The sequence below is a fragment of the Otolemur garnettii genome, unplaced genomic scaffold (genome assembly GCF_000181295.1).
Source record: "Otolemur garnettii isolate 467f Iridium unplaced genomic scaffold, OtoGar3 scaffold00032, whole genome shotgun sequence".
NCBI lineage: Eukaryota > Metazoa > Chordata > Mammalia > Primates > Galagidae > Otolemur > Otolemur garnettii.
The window spans coordinates 12,391,065-12,403,558 of record NW_003852427.1 but is presented as its reverse complement, the minus strand read 5'-3'; the positions used below and the strand labels follow the sequence as shown (position 1 = coordinate 12,403,558).

Here is a 12,494-nt window from a genome sequence, read left to right as displayed (position 1 = left end):
GGTTCGAACCCGCCACCCTAGGTGTTTGTGCCCCGTGCCCTGCCAACTGAGCTACCCTTGGCACCACCCTTGTTTTGGTTTTGGTTTGTTATTTTATATATGGTCAAATGTACAAATCTTAAATTTATAATTTAATGAGTTTGACGGATGCCTGCACCTGTATAACCATCACTTCCATCAAGGTAGAAAATATTTCTCTCTTTTTTTTTTTTGGCTGGGGCTGGGTTTGAACCCGCCACCTCTGGCATATTGGGCTGGCACCTTACTCCTTTGAGCCACAGGCGCCACCTGTGTAGAAAATATTTCTAGCCCCTACAGCCTTCCCATTTGCTCCTTCCCGATCCATTCCTCTTACAGGGGCAAGCACCATGGATTTGTCTTTCCTCTTGTAGAAGTTCATAAAAATGGAATAATATAGCATGTACTCCTGTGGGGTTTTTTTTTTTTTTTTGTACTTATTTATCAGTACAAATTTCACTCTGTCACCCAGGGTGGAATGCTGTGGCACCATTATGACTCACTGTAGCATCAAACTCCTGGGCTGAAGTGATCCTTTTACATCAGCCTCTAGAGTAGCTAGACTACAGAGGCACACCACCACACCCAGCTTATTTTTAATTTATTTTTTGTAGAGAGAGGATCTCACTATGTTGCCCAGGCTGGTCTTGAACTCCTGAGCTCAAGAGATCAGCCTCTTAAAAGTGCTGGGATTACAGGTGTGAGCCACCACACTCAGCTGATTTTGTTTCTTAATCCTATACTCAGCATAATGTTTTTGGATTTTTCCATGTTACTGCATGCGTCAGCAGTCTGTCCTTTTATGGTTGAATATTATCCTATTGTACACCATGATTTGTTTATCCATTCTCCTGTTGATGGCCCTTTGGACTTTTTCCAGACTTTGGCTACTAGAAGTGAAGCTGCTTTGAACATTCCTGTGAAGGTTTTTTTATGCATATATATATCCTTTCTCTTGAGTAGATATCTTTGAGTAGAATTGCTGAGTCATGGGACAGGTGTATGTTTCACTTTATGAGAAAATGATTAATCATTTTACACTCCCACCAGCAATGGTGAAAGTTGTGTTTGCTCCTTATTCTGGCATTTGGTATCATCAGTCTTTTTAATGTTAGCTATTCCGGTGAGCATGTAGTAACATCACATCATGCTTCAGTTTGTATTTCCCTGATGACTAATGATAGGATATTGAACTCTTTCTTTATGTGCTTATTAGTCTTTGTGAAGTCTGTTCAAGTCTTTTACCCATGTTTTTCTATTGGACTACTTTCTTTTTATCATTAAGTTGCAATTCTTTTTTTTTTTTTGGGCCGGGGCCGGGTTTGAACTCGCCACCTCCAGCATATGGGGCCAGCGCCCTATTCCTTTGAGCCACAGGGGCCGCCCAAGTTGCAATTCTTTATTTATTCTGAATACAAGTTTTTTTCAGATATGTGTATTGTAAATATTTTCTTCTCATATGTAGTTTATATACTCATTTTATTAATAGTTTTGATAAGCAGAAATTTAAAAGTTTTTGAAGTCCAGTTTACCAATTTTTACTCTTGTAATTAGAGCTTTTTTGTTACCCAGAATTTATGTTCTTTTTTTCTATAAGCTTTGTAATTTCAGCTTTCCCATTTATGTCTGTGATTAATCTCAAATTAATTTGTGTATGGTGTGGTGTAGGGTCACGAGTCATATTTTTCTGGTGTGTTTCCAGTTTTTCCAACATCTTTTGTTGAAAAGTCTGTCCTTTCATGCATTGTGTTAGTTAGGATTCTTCAGAGAAACAAAGCCCATGGGAGATTTTATTTATTTATTTATTTTTTTTTTTTTTGAGATATGGTCTCACTTTGTCGCCCTTGGTAGAGTGCTTGGCATCACAGCTCACAGCAACCTCAAACTCTTGGGTTGAAGCATGCTTTTGCCTCAGCCTCCCAAATAGCTGGGTCTATAGGTGCCCAGTTATTTTTTTGTTGCAGTTATCATTGTTGTTTAGCAGGCCTGGGACGGGCTTGAACCCAATGGCCTCGGTGTATGTGGCTGGCACCCTACTCACTGAGCTATGAGTGCTGAGCCAAAATTTTATGTATTTATTTATTTACTTACTTATTTTTATTTATGGAGTGTCTCACACCATTACAGAGGCTGAGAAGTCCTACCATCTGCTGTCTGCCCTCTGGGGATATTGGTGGCATAATTTAGTCTGAGTCTGAGGCCTGAGAACTAGAGAGGCCACTGGTGTAAGTTCTAGTCCCAAGGCCTGAGAGCCAGAACCTCTGGTGTCCAAGTGCAGGAGAAAATGGATATCCCAACTCAAGGAAGGAAGGAGAGAATTGGCCTTTTTTCCACCCTTTTGTTCTATTTGAGTCCTCAGCCACACTTATATGCCCAGCCACACTTCTTTGCTCAATCTACTAAGCAAAATGCTAATCTCTTCCAGAAACACCCTCACAGAAATAATGTTTCATCAGCTATCTGGGCATTCCTTACCCCAGTCAACTGGCACATAAATCAACCATCACACCCATGGAAGTGCTTTGACACCTTTGCCAACGATAACAGACTTTGTACGTGTGGGTCTATTTCTGGATACTATTCCATTGCCCTATTTGCCTATTCTGAAGATTCTTCCATTGCTTACAGAGAGTATTTTAGACATCAGTATTATGGTGATAGTAAACAACACAGTCAGTGAACCACTTTCTTTAAAAAGGAAAAACAAGCCTTAGATTAAAGATCTTAATATATCCACATTTCCTTTCTTCCTACCCAGTCACACAAATTATTCTAAGCTCTTCATACTTACTTTGATTTTGCTGCTGTATTTACATAATGAGTTAACATGTTGACTATATAATAATCTGTATTTGTAGTTATTTCTAACACCTCTCCCTGTGTTTTAATTTTTGCTCTTCCATTTTATCCTCTGAAAAGCAGTGAAAGGCCCTCCATCCTTCACAGGGTGTTGTTTCTTTTTATATTCTGTAGAAATTATGGCTGATCCAGAAATTAAAGTGAGAAACCAGTGTTCCTAGCCAATGCATTCTTTGAGAGATGCCGTCATCCACTCACTTGTCTTGTGTAGAGTAACTTCATTAAACAAGCTTGTGAGGGGTGCTGTGCCTCTTACTCTTGGCACAGAATGGGTGTATGGAACCAGATTTTGCAGTGTGACTCAGCTGCTCATCTTTATTACAAGCTAAATTTTGATGCTTTTCTTTCTATTTGTATTTTAAAAGTGTTTAAACATGGACAATTTTTAAAAACAGGGAAAAGATTTGAATGGACATTTCACCATGGAAGGTATATGAATGGCCATTAAGCCCATGAACAGATGCTTGGCATCATTAGCTATTAGAGAAATGCTCTCAGAAACACCAGGAGATACCACTTCACAACCACCAGGATGACTATAATCAGAAAGACAGATAATAACAAGTGTTGGTGAGGATGTGGAGAAACTGGAACTTTCCAATGGGGATATAAAATGATACAATCGTAGAAAGGTGCAGTTACTTTGGAAAACAGTTTCTTTTAAACTGATTTAGTAAATTTACTAAAAATTTTTGAAATGTACACTTAAAACGAGTGAGTTGTATGGTTTCACACCATGTTTGTTAAACGTTTACCATACGACCCAGCATTTGCACTCCTAGGTGCAAGAACAATGAAAACATACACCCATATAAAGACTTGTACAAAGATGTTCATGTGAGCATTATTAACAATAGCCAAAAAGCAGATATATTTCAGATACCCATCAACTGATGAATAGGTAAGAAATAGGTGCTATATTCATACAATGGAGTATTATCCAGCCACAGAGGGAATGCTGTACTAATTCATGATGCAACATGGATGTACCTCAAAGACACTGTGCCCCGTGAAAGAAGCCAGATGCAAAAGACTATTTGTTGTATGATTCCCCTCATATGAAATGTCCAGAAAAGGCAATCGATAGAGACAGGAAGTAGATTGGTGGTTGCTTGAGGCTGGGGGTGGGAATGAAAAGTGACTGCAAATGATCCCGAGAGATCCTTTTGGAATGATGGAAATGTTCCAAAATTGGATTATGATAATGGTTACATAAGTCCATACATTTACTAAAAATTATTGACATGTACAGTTAAAACAGGTGAGTTGTATGGTTTGTAAATCATACCTCAATAAGGGTTTTTTTTCTTTTTAAGAAAAAAAGAAGCACCTTGGGATTGATAAAGTCTGGCCTGAAGGGAGTCAGAGATATCAAGGAAACAGTCCCCCTACCTGAGACTTGTGGCCAAGTGAGGAATGGAAAAAGTAGACCTTCCGCAGGTGGTTTGTCGCACTCTCAGTTTTCTGAACCTTCTTGAATTGAAACACCACAAGGGAACACCTCCTCAAGGGCTCCGCCATCTCTCAGGCATCTGCCGGCTTTGAGGAGACAGTGCTTAAGGAAACTCAGGTTTTCTCATTTTGTGAATAACCCTAGGCTTTGCAGTTGAAGACCAGAACAGACCTGGATGCCACAGTAGAAGTGCCAGGCACTTTTGAACGTAATTACCTCCAGCCTGCTGTCACTTTTCGAGCCATCTGTGCCAGTTACATGCAGTCTGGACTAGTGAATTTTTTCTGAGCCTGTCTCCAATCTTCTCTTTCCTAAACACCGGTGTCTTCTTTTTATGATTTTTCTTAAATGTGGTGTTGTCACAGAACATTTAATTTAAATGTCACACCATCTGAGCAAAATGATTCACTTGTCTTTTCTCCAGCTGACTAAACTCTCCTCCGGGAATCCTGAGGTTTTTCTTCTTAAATAGCTTGCTAGTTTATTGTCTTTTCTTTTGTTTTTAATTCCATTTACATTTTTAAAAAGCTTTTGGTAGGGGGGGAGTTGAGTGGAAAAGAATTTACTTATTTTGAAAAGAATTTGTAAGCAAAATTAGCTAAGTTGTTGGGACACTTGGGCACATAGTAATGGAAATAATGAAGGTGCCTCCTTTGTTGACACTCCCAGACACTTTCCAAGGGACGTGGCCTTGGGTTGTAGCTTCTGGCACCCATGGGCCCTTCCCACACCCTCTTCTGCTCTTTCCCTCTATTTGAGGCTACATATTTGTGAGCCATCTGGCTAGAGTGGGACAGTAGTTCATGCCCTTAGACCGTGTTTTCTCTTGTAAAACTTTTTCCATGTCCCATCTAGCTGATCAAATGTCTTCTTTCCTAAAAGAACTAGAACCTTTGACATCTTTTTTCCCCTTCAAACCGTCGTTCTAATCATCTTTTGCTATTGCAACATACGTCTCAACCACCTTGAACTTGACATGTTCAAAACCAGACTTTATCCAATTGGAGTGTCCAATTGTTTTTCTTCTCTGGAAGAAGAATAGCAGTTGCTTGGGCCACATATTAAATACACAAACATTAGCAAAAGCTGATAAGAAAGAAAGAAAGAAGGAAGGAAGGGTGGGAAAAGAAAAGAAAAAAGGCTCCTGCATGCTTTTTGCAATACCTGACACCACAGATAAGCAGAATAGTCCTCAAATAGTCACCATGCAACCTATAGGACATAGGTTGGACACCTGTGCACCGTCTGTCCCTCTACTCCTTTCTACAGCAGAACAACCCCAAACCTTTCCTCCTCACTACCTTTGTATTGTGGATAGTTCCTGCTGGGCTTATCCTCCAAGTCCTCGCTAAAGAAATTTTTTTTATCTGCCACCATCTATCTGGCCTCTGACACTTTAGGTGAGCCCAGCTTTCCCATGCAAATGCCCACTGTGAAATTAAAACAACAATGATGTCATTTTTTTTGCCTGCCAAATTGTTAAGTGTTGATAGGTATCCAGACTAGGAGAGGGAGTGAAAAATGGGACTTAACACAGCTTTTCTTGGAGGGTATTTTGTAATCATCTAAAATGCCCATACTTCTTGACTTAGTAAGTCCATTTCTTGGATAGGAATTTTATAAGAATGTATCCTATAAAAATATTCTGCTAAACACAAGAAGTTTGGGATAGTTAGTTCATAAATAGCATTGTTTATTATTTTTTTAAGAAAAATTGGAAACATGCTAAATTTAGAAAAAGATGAGATTACCTCTATAAATTATGGTACAGCATTCATTGGACTAGAAGAAAGCCATTAAAAATGGTGTATGGCTGTCTTTCAGTCCTTTAGAGTTTTCCACAGTATCTAGTATAATTCTTGGTATTTGATAGGTGCTTATTAACAGGTCTGCCTTTCTTTTTTTTTTTTTTTTTTTTGCCTCTTTGGCCGGGGCTGGGTTTGAACCCACCACCTCTGGTATATGGGGCCGGTGCCCTACTCCTTTGAGCCTTTCATTTTTTTAAAGTATACTGTTGTGCATAATTTTATGATGTTACACAATAGATACAAACACAATGTCTTATCATTCTTATTACTTCTTAATAAAATTTACCTGAGTGACTTCTGCTTAAACATAATGAATTAAGAGCATGTATTAATTTCTGCTCCCTGTCAAAATCCTACCAAAATTACAGTAAGGGAATTAAAAAGTTTAAACTCATGGGACAAATGGAATTGGAATTGAATGAATAATAGATGAGAGATACCAACCACATTTTGGAGGATAAGAAAGAAAACTGCCAGTGGTGACTGAATCAGCAATGAGAGAGAACTAACATGTGTGCCAGAGGGGAGGAGAAGTGCCAGCCAGAAGCAAGCTGCGTTGTGCCACAGAACCCCTGGAAGGCTGAGAGGTTGGAGGCACCTAGTTTCTTGGAAGACAGAGGGGTGGGTGAGGTTAACAATGGAGTTATGGGCCCAAGCGAGGTGCCTCACACCTGTAATCCTTGTACTCTGGGAGACCAAGGCAGGAGGATCGCTTGAGCTCAGGAGTTTGATACCGCATCTCTATTAAAATTGGAAAATTAACCAGGCATTGTCATGGGCACTTATAGTCCCAGCTACCTACGAGGCTGAGGCAGGAGGATCAGTTTGAGGTTGCTGTGAACTAGGCTGACGCTATGGCACTGTAGCCTGGAGCAGCAGAGTGAGACTGCTCAAAAAAGGAAAAAATGGAGTTATGTTTGAAAGCCTTTGTAAGAGTCATTACCTCACTGGTTCCCTCCTCTACCCCAAACAGGAATAGGCTGTCTCCCTTCTACTTACCCCACCCTACCCCTCCATCATGGCAGCACTTATTCTCTGAGAACCGGAGGGCTCCAGGCTTGGGAACTACAAGCCTAGCACGAGAGGCCAGGCTGAGGTGTGGCACTGAAACCAGGAAATTAAATTACAGTTTGTGCACTGGATAGTGAGACCCCTGGCTCCCATCTCCCCCTGTTCCTCCTATGAAAGCTGCAGTGAGATGTTTACCCCTCAGGCAAGGCAGTGACCAGTCTTAGAAAAAATGAACAGCCCTTGAGAAAGGACGTTTTTCAGATGCTGACATTTGGGAGTCCAAATACAAAGCTTAATTTGTCCCCATCACACTGTGGTGACAAAACCTGCCACAGAGCTTCAGTCAACCTCACCTCAGTTCTGAAGATGATTGGGCACTTGAGGATTACTAGACATTGGAGGAAGGCATCTTACATGAAAAGGTGGAGCCCTAAACCAACAGAAAACAAAAACCCCAGGGAAACAGAGGCAGCTCAGAGCAGAAGAAAATGTCATAAGAATTATCATGATTGTCTTCAGGGAGATAAGAAAAGATAATGGGCATGTAAAATAAAAAAAGACTACAAACAAAAAAGGAACAATAGCATAATAAATTAATAACTCGATAGTTGAAATGAAAAAGTTAATGTTAGGGCTGGAAGATAAACTTGAAGAAGACACTCAGAAGGAAGAACAAAAGAAAAAGGTAAAATGTTGAAGAGAAAAGATAAAATTGGACCATCTGTCCGGTAAGTCCCAATCTGACTAATAGGGGTTCTAGAGAGAGAACAGAGATGATGGAGGAGAAGAAATTATCAAAGCATTAGCACTCAGCACAATGAACAAAAAAAATAGATAAAAACCAAGGCTCGTCTTTGCTAAACTAGACAACAGTATCCTACACACTTCTTAATAGGACAAGTCACACAGAGAAGGGAAAGAACAGTATCACCCTGTTGGAAGCTAGAGGCGTTGGAATAGTGACTGCCTCCAGAGTTCTGATGAAAACTATTCTAACGCTGTGCCAAACTGGCACACAAATGTGAGCAGAATGAAGACTTTTTTTTTTTTTTTTAACACAGAGTTTCATTCTGTCACCCTTGGTGGAGTACTATGGCGTCATAGCTCACAGCAACCTCAAATCTCAAGTAGACGGGACGACAGGTGCCCACCACCATGCCCAGCTAGTTTTTGTATTTTTAGTAGAGATAAGGGTCTCACTCTTGCTCAGGCTGATCTCAAGCTTCTGAGCTCAAGTAATTCACCTGCTTTGGCCTCCCGCAGTGCTAGGTTTATAGGTATGAGCCACCACACCTGGCCAGAATGAGGACATTTTAGACTTGGAGGATCTTAAACTTTTTATTTCTATGCATCCTTATAAGGAAATCTGCAAGAGGTTGAACTCCAATAAAGTGAGGGAATACAGCAAGAAGTAAAAGACACGGGAGCTCTGAGGGGTAGAGGATGAGGTTCCTGAACTGGTGATGAAGCTTAGGTCCCAGCCCACCAGCTGTGCAGCAGGCCTTGAGAGTAGCCAGGGCAGACTGGACAGAGCCAGTGCAGAGGATGGAGGGCTCCGGAGTGGATGTTTCCTGGAAGAAAATGGAACAGATGGCACACTGGTGCCTGGCCATGCTTGAGAGGGGTGTTAATGACAGGCACACAGGAAACCGAAAAAACCTAGAGAACAAGGCAATTAGCCCTGGGGGCGGGGGGGAAGTATACAAGAAATAATGACCGTTTAGCTCAGCAGTGGATAATATTTATACAGTTGTAGTCATAAAAATCCTGAATGTTGATTTAAGCAGAATATTAATGGATGAATAGGGGGAATAATAGGAAGCAAAATGGTAAAGTTCAAAAGGGGTAAATGAAGACATAGCAGCACAAGCTTGTACTATCTTAAGAAATGAGGTTAATTCCAGACGAAACAGTGGAAAGCATGAAACAGAAGAGTGGCACAGAAAATCCCAAAGCTGATCACAGATTTGAGACCAAAATACATGAAACAAAGACAGGAAACTTTTCTCCATCTCTATCCTCACCTTCATTGCACTGTTTGGGTGTCTGGCCCCAGCTGTATGTGGGCTCAGTTACTCAGACACAGATAACGCAGAATAGAACAGTCCTGCCTGTGCAGGGTTCCTGGTCAACTGTGAGCAAAGTACACATGGCAGACACCCGTGAGACCTGTGAGCGCTGGGAAACCTACCAAGGGAGAGAGAGGACAGTGGGCTCTGACTCTGGGAGATGAAAGAGGGACAGTAACATACCCTGGGCAGGGGAAGTAGGTTCCTCAAGTAGGTGTATTTGGCCCTAAGTTTGAAATTGGGGTGGAAGTTAGTCTGAGATGGGAAGAAGGAATGTTCCAGACTGGGAACTCATAGAGGTGGCTAGGTGTTTGAGAGCAGGTAAATGAGTACCCAAGACAAAGGGCTAGGGAGTGGTTGAGATTAGAAGTCAACCTGGGGTAGGCCTTGTACTCCATTAATCTAAGGAGTCTGGACTTTATTCTGCAGGTAATAGGAAGCTATTCTGTTATCTCTTATCCCCTTATTTATTCAACCTATGGTTGGGATCCAGTGGGGCAGCTTTACCTGCTGCAGGAGAGGCCTAAATGTGCTATATGGCCAGGGGGGCCATAATTCCTCTTTCCTCCTGGACAGTTCTGATATGTACCTGTCATCCTGAGCTGCTCATACGGTTTACCATTTATCATGGATTTTTTTCATTGTTTTAAAAGAAGTATTAGTTTTAATAGTCGCTTTAAAATAACATAGGATGGGTTTGGTGGAGCTTCACCATGCATTTCCACTGCTGCCGTGGTCTTCTCTAGACATGTATCATAGGCAGTGGCCAGAGTCTCTTCCACATGTAGTTACATGTGCAAGAAAACCAGTGATAACCACTTCCTCTCTTGGCCCTTTCCTGACACAACTACCACCTTTCAAGGATGCACGCAGGGCACCCACTAAGCACATGGAACAGCATGGACATTAGCCCCTGGGTGTGGCTACTCCTTCCAGGTCTGGGTGTTGGCAAGACAAGCTTTCAATGCTGCTGCTCCCGTCAGTCACGTGGGATATGAGTGCCATGGTTGGTGTCCTGCCTGGTGAGATGCATGAAGCCACCAGGCTACCACTTGGCTGGTTCAGTGGGAAACATGGGAGGGTACACTGTACAGGCAATACATCCTGGGAGATCGAGGCTGTCTTCCCGTGGAGCATAGAGAATAGTCCGAACGCTCTTGCTAGAGAGAGTTTCTGAATTATTGCTTGTTATGTATCTACAGCTCTTTATTCTTTAGTAATCCTTTTTTATTTTGTAGTCAAACCCTTCAGAAGCAAACAGCTAAAAAGAAAGCTCATGTTTAAGGAAAAAGTAAGTAGTGAATTTCCACTTCTCAAGAAAGTAGATGATGAAAATACAACTTGCTCGGAAGATCTGGCACATTTACATCCCCAGAAGGGTTCTAGTGGTCTTGTTAGTCAGTCAGTGGAAAACCCAGAAGATGCCCACCCGTGAGAAGGAATTGTCTTCATTTAAACTTTATCTTTTTCCCGACCCCAAACCCAACCCAGTAGCTCTTTGCACAGTTGCCTGGTCCACCGTGTTGGCTGTAATTCCCTTAGAGTTCCTGTTACCCTGGGTTCTGCTGTGCTCACATTTTTCCCCTCTGAGTTTCCCCCTGGCAGACTTGAGTTTAGTCCTCCTCACAGTGCTGAGGCCTGGCCACAGCCACCATCTCCTCTCTGGCACTTTCTTCTCTACACTTAGGCAGCGTTTGCAGAAGAGACATAATGTGAAGCCCTGTCTCTTGGTCATCTCATAGCCAGTTTTTGGTCAAAACACCCATTGCTTTTCCCAACTCAAAAAGTATGAGTGGCAGGCTGGGCACCGTCTTGCTGAGGTGAGAGGATCGCCTGAGGCCAGGAGTTTGAGACCAGCCTGGGTGACATCATGAAACCCCATCTATACAGAACCAAAAAAAGACTAATTTGTAGGCATCATAGTGATATTTAAAAAAAAAAAAAAATTTTTTTTTTTAAGTTTTTTTTTAACTAGAAAAAACAAAGTACTGGTGACTGCTAGTGGCCTCAGTGCAGCTGACCAGCCACAGATAAAGGAGACAGAAGGTAATGACAGTGGTGCTATAGGGCCTACTTACACTTTTTTGGACCCATGGAAATCACAGCATTTGCCCAGGCAAGGCAGAGTTTTCTCACTTTTGTGATAGCTCTGAATTGTCCATGTGCCCTCTAGAGTGAGGTGCCCTGAGACAAATTCGGCTCATCAAGTACACTCCCAGCAGCCTATGGTGAGGCAGAGCTGGTGCCTCCCTTGCTGTTCACATAGCCTGAGATTGTGTTGGCTGCTTTTGTGGCCACATCCTGCTGTTGACACACATAGAATTTATAGGTGCCCAAGGCAACAAAGACGTCTCCACAGTTGCCTGTCACAGAGGTGCTGAGTAAGGACAAGTGGTAAATGTCACTATCCTTTTGTTAGTCAGGGTAATTAACAGGAAGAACTGAGCAGCTGTAATAAACAGCCCCCAGTCTCAGTGGCCTAACCTAACAAATGGTTGTTTCTTGCTCACTTCACAGTCTGCTGCAGTTGCATGGCCCTTATGGACCTTCAGGCATCAACCCCTTCCCCTGTGTGGTTTTGCTGTCTCCTAGGACCTCCTTGTTTCCTCCACTGAATCCCCTTTTTAGAGCAAAAAGCAAACTCCAAAATGATGCGTGGGGTGTTTTATGGCTGGACTACAGGAGGGTACTTCCCTTCCCCTGCATTCCATTGACCAGGGCCCAGTCACATGGCCCTGACCTAACTGCAAGGGAGGCTGGGAGATGTCGGCTGCCTGTGTGTCCTGAAGAGGAAATGAGATTTGGGAGCATCTCCTCAGTCTCTGCCACTGTGGGACAAGGGAAAACATAGTGAAGTCAAGTGACCTGGGACCTGCTAGGTGGCCATAGACAAATCGTCATAACCTCTCTGTGCTGTTTCTTCCTCCCCAGAAGGATGTGACTGATGCTTCCCCTGTATAAGTTTAAATTATTATATAAATGTGTGTGCTAGTAGCAGGAGTTGTAGACTGCACCATTTTTAAAACAAGATTATAAGGATCCCAATCATTTATTCAGTAGATATTTTGTGAGCACCTGTGATAGCCAAGCATTGGGATGGCTACTCTCTGTAGCTTACGTTCTAGTGGTGAGATGGATGATAAATAATCTTTGAAGAAATGAAATGGCTATGTGATCAGTGGCTAAGGGGGCTCAGGACAGGCCCCTCTGCCAAGATGACACTTGAGCTGAGCCCTAACAGATGCGTTGGAGTCAGATGTGAATATCAGGGAGAGG

General features: G+C 42.1%; 1 protein-coding gene and 1 long non-coding RNA gene across 2 annotated transcripts in view; one reads left to right on the top strand and one right to left on the bottom strand.

The window, feature by feature from the left end:
* LOC111725153 overlaps positions 1-3,443 on the bottom strand; it is a 14,000-nt gene extending 10,557 nt beyond the window's left edge. Inside the window, exons 1-2 of the long non-coding RNA XR_002773289.1 lie at positions 3,380-3,443; positions 2,701-2,702 (exon numbers count right to left, since the gene is read on the bottom strand). This is a non-coding gene — a long non-coding RNA (uncharacterized LOC111725153). The remainder of the gene's footprint in view (positions 1-2,700; positions 2,703-3,379) is intronic.
* PCOLCE2 (procollagen C-endopeptidase enhancer 2) overlaps positions 1-12,494 on the top strand; it is a 64,464-nt gene that overhangs the window by 19,774 nt on the left and 32,196 nt on the right. The window lies entirely within an intron of this gene.